This window comes from Notolepis coatsorum, assembly GCF_963971535.1.
Source record: "Notolepis coatsorum genome assembly, chromosome: 3".
In the NCBI taxonomy this organism is placed as follows: domain Eukaryota; kingdom Metazoa; phylum Chordata; class Actinopteri; order Aulopiformes; family Paralepididae; genus Notolepis; species Notolepis coatsorum.
This window is the reverse complement of record NC_140167.1, coordinates 125,395,762-125,408,564: the sequence shown is the minus strand read 5'-3', so window position 1 is coordinate 125,408,564 and position 12,803 is coordinate 125,395,762.

Sequence of the window (12,803 nt, the reverse complement as noted above, 5' to 3'; positions counted from 1 at the left end):
GATCTCCTGGTTGTTCCCCACCTAGGTTATGTAATTATCATGCCGCTGCAACTAGAAACACTGGCCTGGCCTGCTTCTAAGTTCAGTGGCCTGACTGCATGAAAAAAATATATATATTGTGGGAAGTCGAAGGAAGAGGCGATGCAATAACGAGCGTGACAGGTCCTTCAGTTACTTCCTACTTTATTCATTCACAAAATCACCGCTGTACACACACCTACCACTCTCCTATATCTCATCCCCTGTGACCCTTCAACTCTGGAGTGAGAGACTCCCTTAATGTGACACCACACAGGCCCCCCCCGAACACCCAGAGTAGACATACCCTGCAATCCCAACCCATACAAAACCCCCCAAAGTACTCAGCCCCTCGTAGGAGGCCTGACTACCCGACCATAACGACTGCGCTTAACAGTCAGGGGGAAAGGGGGAAGGGCACGAGCCGGCGGCCGTCCGCGCCGGCGGCGAGGCTGGACTGGGGGAGAGTCCGGGGCTGCTGCCGAGGTAGAGGTTGACACGGGCATTGCGGCGGATGAACACGTACAGGGCTGACATCAAGTCCTTGGGGATGTAGGACAGGGGAAGACAATGATGCACGGGAGCGAAAGTGCTGGCGGCGTCTCGGATGGCCAAGCGATGAGTCGCAGCTGACCAGGGGGCTGTGGCACCTGTGAGGAACTCCCCACGGACTCTTAGCGGCTGACCCAACACGAGCTCAGCCGAAGATGACTGCAGATCCTCCTTTGGGGCTGAGCGCAGGCCTAGCATGACCCACGGCAAACGGTCGACCCAATTACTGTCCGTAAGAGCCGCCCGGAGAACAGCCTTCATAGTGCGGTGTAAACGCTCACAGAGACCATTTGCCTGCGGGTTGTATGCCACGGTGCGGTGGAGTTTCACCCACAAACTCTCCGCCATGGCGCTCCACAGCTCTGACGTGAACTGGGGCCCTCTGTCCGAAGTTAGATCCGCGGGGGTACCGAAACGGGCCACCCAGGTGGAGATGAACACCCGAGCCACGTCCGCCGATGTAGTGGATGACAGGGGCACAGCCTCCGGCCACCTGGTGGTCCTGTCCACCATGGTTAGTAGGTGAGTGAACCCCTGGGAGGGGGGCAGCGGACCCACCAGGTCCACGTTGACGTGATCAAAATGTCTCTCCGGGATGAGAAATGGCCCCAGCGGGGCCTTAGTGTGCCGATGCACCTTGGCGCGCTGGCACGCTACACAAGAGGCTGCCCACCCCTTGACGTCCTTCCTGAGGCCCGGCCAGACGAACCTAGCCCCCACCAGCTTAACCGATGCCTTCACCCCCGGGTGCGACAAAGCATGTATAGCATCATAAATGCGGCGGCGCCAGCCAGCGGGGACCATCGGGCGAGGTCGGCCGGTGGAGACATCGCAGAGGAGCGTGGCCTTGGAACACCACATCCTCCAGTCTCAGTCCTGTCGTGGCCGTCCTGTCGTGGCCGTCCTGAATGCCTGGATGTCCATGTCCGTGCACTGGTCAACCGCCATGGCTGCGTAGTCCACACCCAGGTGCACAGTGTTGACCTGCACTCTGGAGAGGCAGTCAGCCACCAGGTTGTCCTTGCCCGCCACAGGCAGTCAGCCACCAGGTTGTCCTTGCCCGCCACATGCTGCAGGTCCGTGGTGAATTCTGAAACGGCGGACAGTTGGCGCTGCTGCCGTGCCGACCATGGTTCCGTGGTCTTAGCCATGGCAAAGGTCAGAGGCTTGTGGTCCACAAAAGCGGTGAACTCCCGGCCCTCCAACAGGAACCTAAAATGACCCATGGCGAGGAAAAGGGCCAGCAGCTCCCTGTCAAACATGCTGTATTTCCTCTCGTTGTCCCGCAGTGTCCTGCTGAAAAAGGCCAGAGGCTGCCAGGCGCCGGCCACCCACTGTTCACACACCGCCCCCACAGCATAGTCCGAGGCATCGGTCGTGAGGGCTATTGGAGCGGCCGGGTATGGGTGTGCCAGCATAGTAGCGTTAGCAAGAGCAGCCTTAGCACTATCAAATGCCTGGACCCTCTCAGGGGACCAGTCCACCTCCTGATTGTCCTTCTTGCCCCTTAGTGCCTCGTACAGGGGGTGCATCAAGAGAGCCGCTCCTGGTATGAATCGGTTATAAAAATGTACCATACCGAGGAACTCCTGTAGGGGCTTGATGGTGCGAGGACGTTGGAAGGCAGTGATCGCCTCCACCTTGGTGGGCAGAGGCACAGCTCCCTGTGAAGAGATGTGATGGCCCAGGAAGTCTATGTCTGGCCGGCCGAACTGACACTTGGCCGGGTTCACAATCAGCCCATGTTCATTCAGCCGCTGAAACAGCTGTCGGAGGTGCAAACTATTATATATGTGATCCCGGACAATGGTAGCATATTAATCACACGGAATACGCTGTTCACAGGGACTACAGACCATGGCTGTAGCTAGCTTTATTGCCATAACAACGAACCCGGAAGCGGGCTGAGCTGTCACCTTAAGAAGTGCTCGCCCTCCCCCTAGAGGGCAGGAGTAGGAATGGTGAGGTAGTAACACACCAACAGCCACATACATCACACTCCTCCCCACTTAATTGTATCGCTGTCCCCACTTCCAAATCCAGTACCTAATATAGTGATAAAGTGCCCCGGAATGACCCCTCCTAATATAACACCAAAAAACAATAGTGCAATAACCCCCATAGTCCAACTGAGTCTGTCAGAACGTCCCGCTCAATATGTGAGGCGATCAGGAGGCCTAGTTACCCTCACCGGGTACCTCCTACTAGTCTCTGTGGATGTTCTGGTTGGCTCTAAGTCAGTTGCCTCAGTGTGCGTGACTGAAGGACCGGTTAGGGAGGACTCTTGTCCGTCCGCTGGGGAAACGGTCACTGGATCTGGCATAAGGACTGTCGCAGTTTGTGCCAATGGGGCTGGTGGTATTGGCTCCCCTGAAGTGAGTAGCATCGGGTCACATGCCCGCATCTGTTCTGTGTGGCGTTTCCAATGCCCCGAGCCGACCCCGACTGTGTAGGACACTGGCCCCTCCTGGGAGACCACCACCCCTGGCATCCACTTATCCTCCCCCCGTCTATAATCACGGACCAGCACCGGGTCTCCCGATGCAAAGTCCTTGTCTCTGCCGAACTGGGCTCTGCGACCCTGCTGGACTGTCTGAGCTTGATCCACCACCGCTGCCACACTGGGTTTGAGGAGGTCAAGGCGGGAGCGGAGTCGGCGGCAAAGGAAAAGCACCGCAGGAGACTCATTAGTCGTGGCGTGGGGAGCATTTCTGTAGCTTAGCAGAAACGAATCCAGTCTGTGCTGCACTGTCGTTGCTCCTCGGGACGCTTTCAATGAGCGTTTTAGTGTCTGTACAAAGCGCTCCGCTTGACCGTTCGTGGCCGGGTGAAACGGAGCAGAGCGCATGTGCTTCACTCCATTTCCCTTGAGAAAAGCTGCAAACTCATATGAAGTAAACTGCGGCCCATTGTCGCTAACCAGAACTTCTGGCAATCCATGGCGACTAAACAACCCCAGCAGTACTTGAATAGTCTTAGCGGTTGTGGTGGAGCCCATCAGCTTCACTTCTGGCCACTTGGAGTGGGCATCCACCACCACCATAAACATATGACCCTCAAAGGGCCCTGCAAAGTCCACATGTATCCTCTGCCACGGAGTGCCTGGCCATGGCCAGGAGTGAAGTGGGGAGAGACCGGGAGATTTCTGGTTGCGCTGACACGACTGACACACTCTGGCCTGTTGTTCTATTTGAGCGTCAATCCCCGGCCACCAGATGTAACTACGAGCCACCGCTTTCATTTTAACTACTCCCGGGTGGCCTGCATGCAGCTCCTGTAGCAATTGGGGTCTCAATTTTGGAGGCACAATCACCCGATTTCCCCACAACAAACACCCCTGTACCACTGAGAGTTCATCTCTCCTTGTGTAATAGGGAGTCAGTGCACTGTCCTGCCCTTGCGCCACAGGAAAATGTCCTGACAAACACATGTCCATCACCTGAGCGAGCACTGGATCATACCTCGTTTCCTTACGAATGTCAGTGCTGCATACTGGCAGCGATTCAAGGTGATGTATCAGTACGGTATCCACTGAACCTGGTTTGTCCTTATGCTCAACCGGCAGTGGCAGGCGTGAGAGGCCGTCTGCATTGCCATGTTCCGCCGCCCCCCTGTACTGAATCGTGTAGTTGTGAGCAGCTAATATTAGGGCCCATCACTGCAGTCTTGCAGCCGCCATTGATGGGATAGCTTTACTGGGGCTCAATATTGTAGTCAGGGGACTGTGGTCTGTGAGTAGGGTAAAATGGCGCCCGTACAGATAGGCGTGGAACTTGCGCACGCCAAATATGATCCCCAGGGCCTCCCTCTCAATCTGAGCATAAGTTTGCTCTGCTTTATTCAATGTCCTGGAGGCAAACGCTATGGGCCTCTCTTGACCTCCCGGCATCATATGCGAAATCACCGCGCCCACGCCATAGGGCGAGGCGTCACACGCCAGTATGATTGGCAGTTGGGGATTGTAATGTGTCAACACCTTCTCCGAGAGCAGTTGATCCTTAGCTGAGCAGAATGCCTTCCCACACTCCTGTGACCATTTCCATGGTGTCCCCTTATGTAGTAACGCGTGAAGGGGGCTGAGTGTTATTGCCATGTTCTGAACAAACCGACCATAATAATTAATTAATCCCAGGAAGGAGCGCAGCTGGCCCACATTTGTCGGGGCTGGGGTCTCAGCAATCGCCCTGAGCTTTTCTGGGGATTTATGAAGGCCTGTGGCGTCAATATAATGTCCCAGGTATTCCAGTGAGTCCTTGAAAAACTCACATTTCCCTCGCTGCGCCCTGAGACCAAACTTCTCCAATCAACCCAGCACCCCCTCCAGATTCTTCAGGTGCTCTGCATCATTACATCCCGTTACCAATATGTCATCCAAAAAGCAGTGCACATTGGGAAGCCCCTGAAGGACTTGATCCATAATACGCTGAAAGATAGAGGACGCTGACGTGATGCCGAAAGGCAGTCGGTTATAGCAGAACATCCCCTTGTGCGTTGTGATGGTGAGATATTTGCGTGAACTCTCCTGCACCGGCACCTGCAAGTATGCGTGAGCCAGATCCAGCTTGCTGAACCGCTGCCCCCCCGCTAGGGAAGCAAACATATCCTCTATCCGGGGTATTGGATAATGTTCAGCACAGAGGGCCGGGTTCACAGTCACTTTAAAATCCCAGCAGATGCGCACACTCTCATCCTTCTTAATGATAGGCACAATGGGGGTCGCCCATTCACTGAACTGCACAGGCGAAATCACATTTAGCAGTTGCAGGCGCTCTAGCTCAGCGTCCACCTTTGGCCTAAGTACATAGGGAACCACCCAGGCCTGACAGAACTTCGGCTGATGCTCTGGCTTGAGTGTCAGAGCTACTTCAAAGCCCTTCAATGTCCCCAGTTCATCCTTAAATACATTGGCATGCCCCTTTAACACTGCTTCCAGCGTGTTCCCCTGCATGCGTTGTCCAGATCTAACTGTTTTTATGGCTCTCCAGTCCAGTCTCACTCTTCTCAGCCACTCACGGCCGAACAAGGGGGGTGCATCGCCTTTCACCACATATAGTGGAAGCCGTGCTTGGTCTCTGTTCATTTGAACCTTCACCTTTACCACCCCCACTGGTGCGATCACTTCACCTGTATATGTTTTCAGCAGGATGTGGGTATGGCGCAGGCGAATATGACTGAACTTTTCACTATACATTTTCTCTGATATAAGTGAAACGGCTGCCCCCGTGTCAAGCTCCATGTCAATCATTTGCCCCTCCACTTTTGGTCTGACCCAAATCACTGATGAGGCTGAACTGCCCTGCTGAGACACATCATCTGCTGCATCCACCCTGTGCAGGGCTAATTCCCCATCTGAATCAGACCCTGTATCACTCTGCATCCCCCTGGTGTTCATCTTATTTATCCGCCTTTTTGACCTTTCTCCCCCTCTGTCTCTTTGCTCCCATCTTGTGTTAATCCCCCCTCTGTCTCTTTGCTCCCATCTTGTGTCACTTGCTGCTTTATTTTCCTGCTTGCTCTCTCTGCATGTACGTGCAATATGGCCTCTCTTACCGCAACGGTGACAGGCCTGGTCCTTGTAGAAGCAGTCACTCTCCACATGGTTGGTCCTCCCACACCGGGTGCATTTCCTCCCCGGTGTAGATGAGAGAGCCATTGCATTCACTTTTACGGAGCTTCTGAGTTGTTGGGCCTCCCTCGCCACTGTTTCCATAGCAACGGCTATTTCCACTGCTTTGTGATAGGTGAGGGCATTCTCGGTTAATAGTGTCTTCTGTATGGACTCGCTGAGGAGACCACACACGAACCGGTCCCGTAACGCGTCTGACAGGTACGTGCCAAACTCGCAGTGCTCCGACAGCTTTTTCAAATCTGCAATATACTGGGCTATTGTCTCCCCCTCCGATTGATGTCTTTTATGGAAACGGAATCTTTCCGCAATCACAATGGGCTTGGGAGAAAAATGGCCTTGCAATACTCGCACAGTCTGAGCATAAGTTATATCCCCCGGTTTATCCGGAGCAATCAAGCTGCGCAGTAACCCGTATGTTGTTTCCCCTATTAGACTCAAAAACACCGGTAGCCTCTTCTCATTGGAAATGTCATTTGCAGCCACAAAATGTTCAAACCATTCCACATAAGTCGGCCACTGCTCCGTCGATTCATCAAAAGCCACGATATGCCCGATGATACCAGCCATCCCTATGTGTGATTGTCCCGCAGCAGATCCGCCGACGTTAGCCCCTTCGCTAACCGGCGTCAGCGTAGATTCCTCGTCCACCCGTTCCGTCATCAAACCAACGTTAGCGTGGATTCTTTTCAACCAGTGCCGTCACTGGATGAACCGTACTCGTCGCCATTTATTATATATGTGATCCCGGACAATGGTAGCATATTAATCACACAGAATACGCTGTTCACAGGGACTACAGACCATGGCTGTAGCTAGCTTTATTGCCATAACAACGAACCCGGAAGTGGGCTGAGCTGTCACCTTAAGAAGTGCTCGCCCTCCCCCTAGAGGGCAGGAGTAGGAATGGTGAGGTAGTAACACACCAACAGCCACATACATCACACAAACAATGCTCTTCAGCAGATGTGCTGGCCACCAGGATGTCGTCTAAATACACAAATAAAAATGACAAACCTCGCAGCACAGAGCCATTAACACATCCACCGCCAAAAACAGCTTACGACGGGTTTCAAGGTCATGCGAATTCCGCCATTCCACGGCGTACGACGTTATTGAGATCATATTTCACTTTTTTCGCCATGGTATTCATAATTCCCTCACCCAGCCTCGGCTGAGACAGTGGGACTCGGCACAACCGTGCAACGCTTCAATACCGCCGCCTGGTGGATGATCGGGCGAGTTACAACCGGAAATGGATCTCTGGTGATCTCTGTGCATCTGGGAAATGCGTCCGGCAGTCACATATTGTTGCGGGACTCTTGACACACATCCGTGTATATGGATCGCTGCCATATCTCAATAATCGATATGATTTGGGCGTTTATTTCGCCATACAAACCGGAAATGGATCTAGTCAATCTACGTCAAATAAATGGGATCTTTTTCCTCCAGTCTCATCGGCAAACGGTAAGAGGACAGTAACGTTACTTTCAGCGTGATTGTTTATTATGATTAATGCAAACTGCTCTGATCAATATATCACACATACTACATAAAGCATTTACTGACGATCACGGAATTATAAACAACCCCCCCCCCCGTTCATCCGCGCATGATGAGTCATAACGTTTAGGATCGTATTCAGTTGGATTTTTTTATACAGCGTGTATCACGAATAAACTGCAATCGATAATCTATATCATGCGTTTAGGCCTATAACTAGCGTGTTCTAGGAATTACTGCAGAAAACGATAAAAACATATTTATATTCTAGATGGTGTTTTCGTATGAATCTATGAATGAAAAAGTATAACGTTCCTACATCCTGAACGATAGATAATCGATGTTGAATGGGCCATAGTAATGTCAATTTAGCAATACAATTTAAAAAGTTATAGCCCTGCAAAGAAGGTGAACATCTCCAGAGGCTTAGAGTGGTGGCAGAGAGTGGTATGAGAGGGGCAAACTGCGTGGCGACCATAGCAGAAAACGTGGGCACAGTCAGAGCGGGGAAATCAGCGAGAAGCCGCTGATACACGTCCCCTGTGGCGAGGATGTTGGCGAGGGCGAGCCAACACCCCCCCCCCTCCCCCGAGTGCAGGGGTAAGTGGCAAATGACACAGCGTCAAATAAGCGACGGTTCGCTACATCCACCAAGTCTATGAGCACATAAAAAATCCACGGCCAGTATAGGCATCGACACAGAAGCAATTACAAAATCCCAATTAAGAGCATGTCCATTGAAACAAACAGTCACTGACCTGGTGCAGAAGGTACGAATCGGAGTTCCATTGGCGGCGTCCAGCGCCGGCTCTGGCATTTCCCTGGCCGGAAAAAGAGCAAGGCTGCTCACAACGTCTGGCTTTGGCACCATAACGCAGATGAAAAAAACACAGTTCATTCTCCCTCCGGCGATCCGATACCGCAGCTCCCGTCATCTCCCCCGCCGGCAGTGCAGCGTTAACGTTAACGCTATAGTGGCGGGTTGCCAGCAATATTCTGTCAGCTTCTTCTGCCATCCCCCGATAATCCTTGGCTCTCACGAGCGGCGAGCTGGCCAAGGCAGTGCGTACTGGAGGTGGGAGCTGACGCAGAAATAACTGTACAAATAAAAATGATGCGTCACCTGAGCCGAGCAACGCTAACATGTTCTCCATTAGCTCGGTCGGTTTACTGTCACCTAAACCGTTCAGTGACAACAGGTGCTCTGCCCGCTCCGTATGTGACAGCTGAAACAGCCGTAACAGCTGTTGTTTGAGAGCGGCGTATTTCCCCATGGCTGGTGGGTCTCACAAAAATCCCATGACGCGACGGGTGGTTTGTGCATCCAATGCAGCGACGACATGATAGTATTTTGTGTCGTCCACTGTGACACCGCGCAGATGGAATTGAGCCTCGACATGTTGGAACCATGGGTCCGGGTCGTGTTGCCAAAACTGGGGCAGCTTGACAGACACCGGAGCTGCCACCGCAGCAGGGCAAACAGCGTTTTCGTCGTTATTACTCATAATAATAATAATAATCCAACGATCAAGGTCACCAATGTGGGAAGTCGAAGGAAGAGGCGATGCAATAACGAGTGTGACAGGTCCTTCAGTTACTTCTTACTTCATTCATTCACAAAATCACCACTGTACACACACCTACCACTCTCCTATATCTCCTCCCCTGTGAGCCTTCAACTCTGGAGTGAGAGACCACAATATTATAATTTATTTGTATTTATTATTATAATTTTTTTTAAATCAATACATTCTGGAAATAATCTGGGCTGCTCCCACTTTGGGAACCACTGCAATAAAGAAAAGTGCTAATGAAATAGACTAACAGAGGTTTGAACACACTGAATTAAAAGTTTTGTGTACTCACATTTCTTTTTACTGTTTGCCAGATGCCTATTTTTAAGTTCCACCTGAGAGGTAGGAGCTGGAAAACATAATGGTTCCATAGCCTGAAGTCTATTTAGGTCAATAATTTTCACCATCAGCGGTGACTGGTCAGTTCAGGACCGCTCACAACCAGACGTGGTCACTCGTCCGAACGGCTTGTCAAATGAATAATTTCATCTTGTAACTCGAGAATGGAATCACGCAATAGGTTGAGTGTGGTGACGATCGAAAGGCGGCAAATTCAACTCTCCAACAATGTATTGGTTGATTGGCGAAAACGCAGCCCGGAGCCGACAGACGAGAGCTAAGTGCCACGATGTGCGCGCGAGTGCGTGGCGGCTCGCCGTCGGGCCGTCTGATGATTAAGAGGTTAAGAATGGTAAAACTGCACCCCCTGGGCTAAGCTGTCAAGTTAGGAATGACAGCATGTTGAAAGCTTGCTAGACTACTGGTAACTAGGCATCTTGCGAGCGTATGACTCGTGAGGAAGATTACGTCATCATTGCAGCTATGTTAGCTAGCGATTTTAGTGATTGCCATTTTTACAAGATCAAATGTTTGACCTCAGTTAACGTTTTCGTAGTTGAAGTGAGATGTAGGTGCCGGGAGGGCGGCCCTCAATCCAATGTTGGGTGCCTTGGCTTAGACACTGGTCCCAGTGGTGGAATAATTCCCAGTTTATGTTATATAAACTATATAACTGATAAATTGATAAGCTAAATTAAACTTGCACAAGCTATTTGAAAAACATGAAAATGAGGCTGTGTCCTTGGATGTTTTCGGTTTTCGGGTATGTTCTCTGTGTGGCTGTAGGGCCGTGTGGGGGCACGTTGCAATATCATTATAAATTATTGAACCACACCTGTCTTCTTCTCTATTCACATCACTATCACACGGTCTTACAACCAACAGAATATTATCGCTTCCATTGTTACAGCAGGAGATTTTCGAGCCACGATCGCACAGCAACTTCTGTCGCCTGGCTAAATATCTCCTTGTTAAAAATTTTTTTAGGCAGACATATTTATAAATAACGTTAGTTGGAGAAGGGATGTCTCCCCTGATGTCCCGGTAACATTTTTCTGATTTACCCGAAATGTGGACTCCAACAGATAGTCCGGATCATAGCTGTCAAATAAGGGTGATTTCCCAGCGAGCGAGGGTTGGGGGGTAAAGGGGGTGTTTCCCCCCCTTGGTGTATTTTTTTGTCAAATCAGTTGTGGAATAGTCACTTTTGGTGAGTTGTTTCTATACAATTCACTTATATGACATTTAGGTACACAGGAAAATTCGCAGAGTAAAATTTACTCAAATTGAGTAAAATTTTACTCCCAAAAAGACAGTATTGGCTCTGAATCTAAATAGAGTCAAAATGACTCTTGTCACAGAGTTAAATCTTCAGAGTTATTTCTACTCCATTTAGTGTTAACATTTAACTCTACAAAATACCAATTTGCTCCATTTAGCATAAAGTAAAAACAACTCTAACATAATTTCACTCAACACAGAGTTGTATTTTACTCCGTAGAGTTGTGATCCCATCAATAAAGTTGTATTTGACTCTGTATAAGAGTAGTAATTGCCTCAATATAGTTATAATTCCCTCAATATGGAGTGTTATTTTAATCTATAGAGTTATTTTTCACTCAATATAGAGATATTTTAAGTTATATTTCACTCAATATAGAGTGGTATTTTAATCAATATAGTTATATTTCACTCAATAGAGTTATATTTCACTCAATATAGAGATATTTTAAGTTATATTTCACTCAATATAGAGATATTTAAAGTTATATTTCACTCAATATAGTGGTATTTTAATCAATATAGAGTTGTAATTCCCTCAATATGGAGTTGTAGTTCACTCAATATAGAATAGATTTCACTCAATATAGAATATCATATTTCACTCAATATAGAGTGGTATTTTAATCAATATAGAGTTGTAATTCCCTCAATATGGAGTTGTAGTTCACTCAATATAGAATAGATTTCACTCAATATAGAATATCATATTTCACTCAATATAGAATTAAATAATAATTTACTCTGGAATAATACATTTAAAATAAACGGGGTCAAAGCAGAAATCAGTATTTAACAATGCACTTTTATTTGCAACAGGCATATCCTTTGGGATGCAAACAGTTTTACAACAGCGTGTGAACAAGAATCATGACTTCAAGGGGCGATCGATAGAAAAAAAGGTCATTAATAAAATAAGATTCATCAATAAGCTTGTGCAATCTTTGTCTTCAGTTGCCAAGAAATTTGAAATTCCTAGTACCTTGGACTTAATGATGACTTAAAACACTGAAGTCGACAAGGAGGCGTTTCAGTTAAAGAAACCAGACATGGGTGTGTTGGAGATTTGTTCACCCCAAGTTGCTTATTAACATGGAGCCTAGCCTCATCCAAAATGTCACACAGGTACTGTATATGTTTGTACTTTGAAATGATCTTTGTTTCTATACGCCCAATGTAATGTAACATAGTAAAAAAAAAAAAAAAAAAAAAAAAACGCGTCTGAGGAAGAACTTGCTTGGTGTGGATCCTTCCTAATCTAATGTGATCTTTTTACATTACACTTGTCACAAACATTCCTCTCTTACACTTGGTATATGTCTACGTGATTGTTAGATTCAGTGAGCCCCTCTGCAAACAACTCCATTATATACAAAAATCACCATGACTTCAAGGCTTCATGGGGAGAGTAATCGATAGAAAAAAGGTCATAAATAAAAGACAATTACATTTTGGCCTCTGTAAAGTGACAGCGCAATCTGCACCCTTTTAAAAAGGGATAGCTCACCCAAAAAAAGAAATCTATCAATTACACACCCCATGAATCCTTGAATTCATGGAGATTTGTTTGTTTGTCGCATTCCTGAGCCAATAATTCAAGCCAGTCATCAAATTATTGGCTCAGGAATGCAACAAAAAGAAATCACCATGACTTCAATTAAGGCTTCATGGGGAGAGTAATCGATCAATTACATTTTGGCCTCTGTAAAGTGACAGCAGCATCTGTACACCCTTTTAAAAAGGGATAGCTCACCCAAAAAAAGAAATCTATCAATTACACACCCCATGAATCCTTGAATTCATGGAGATTTGTTTGTTTGTCGCATTCCTGAGCCAATAATTCAAGCCAGTCATCAAATTATTGGCTCAGGAATGCAACAAAAAGAAATCACCATGACTTCAATTAA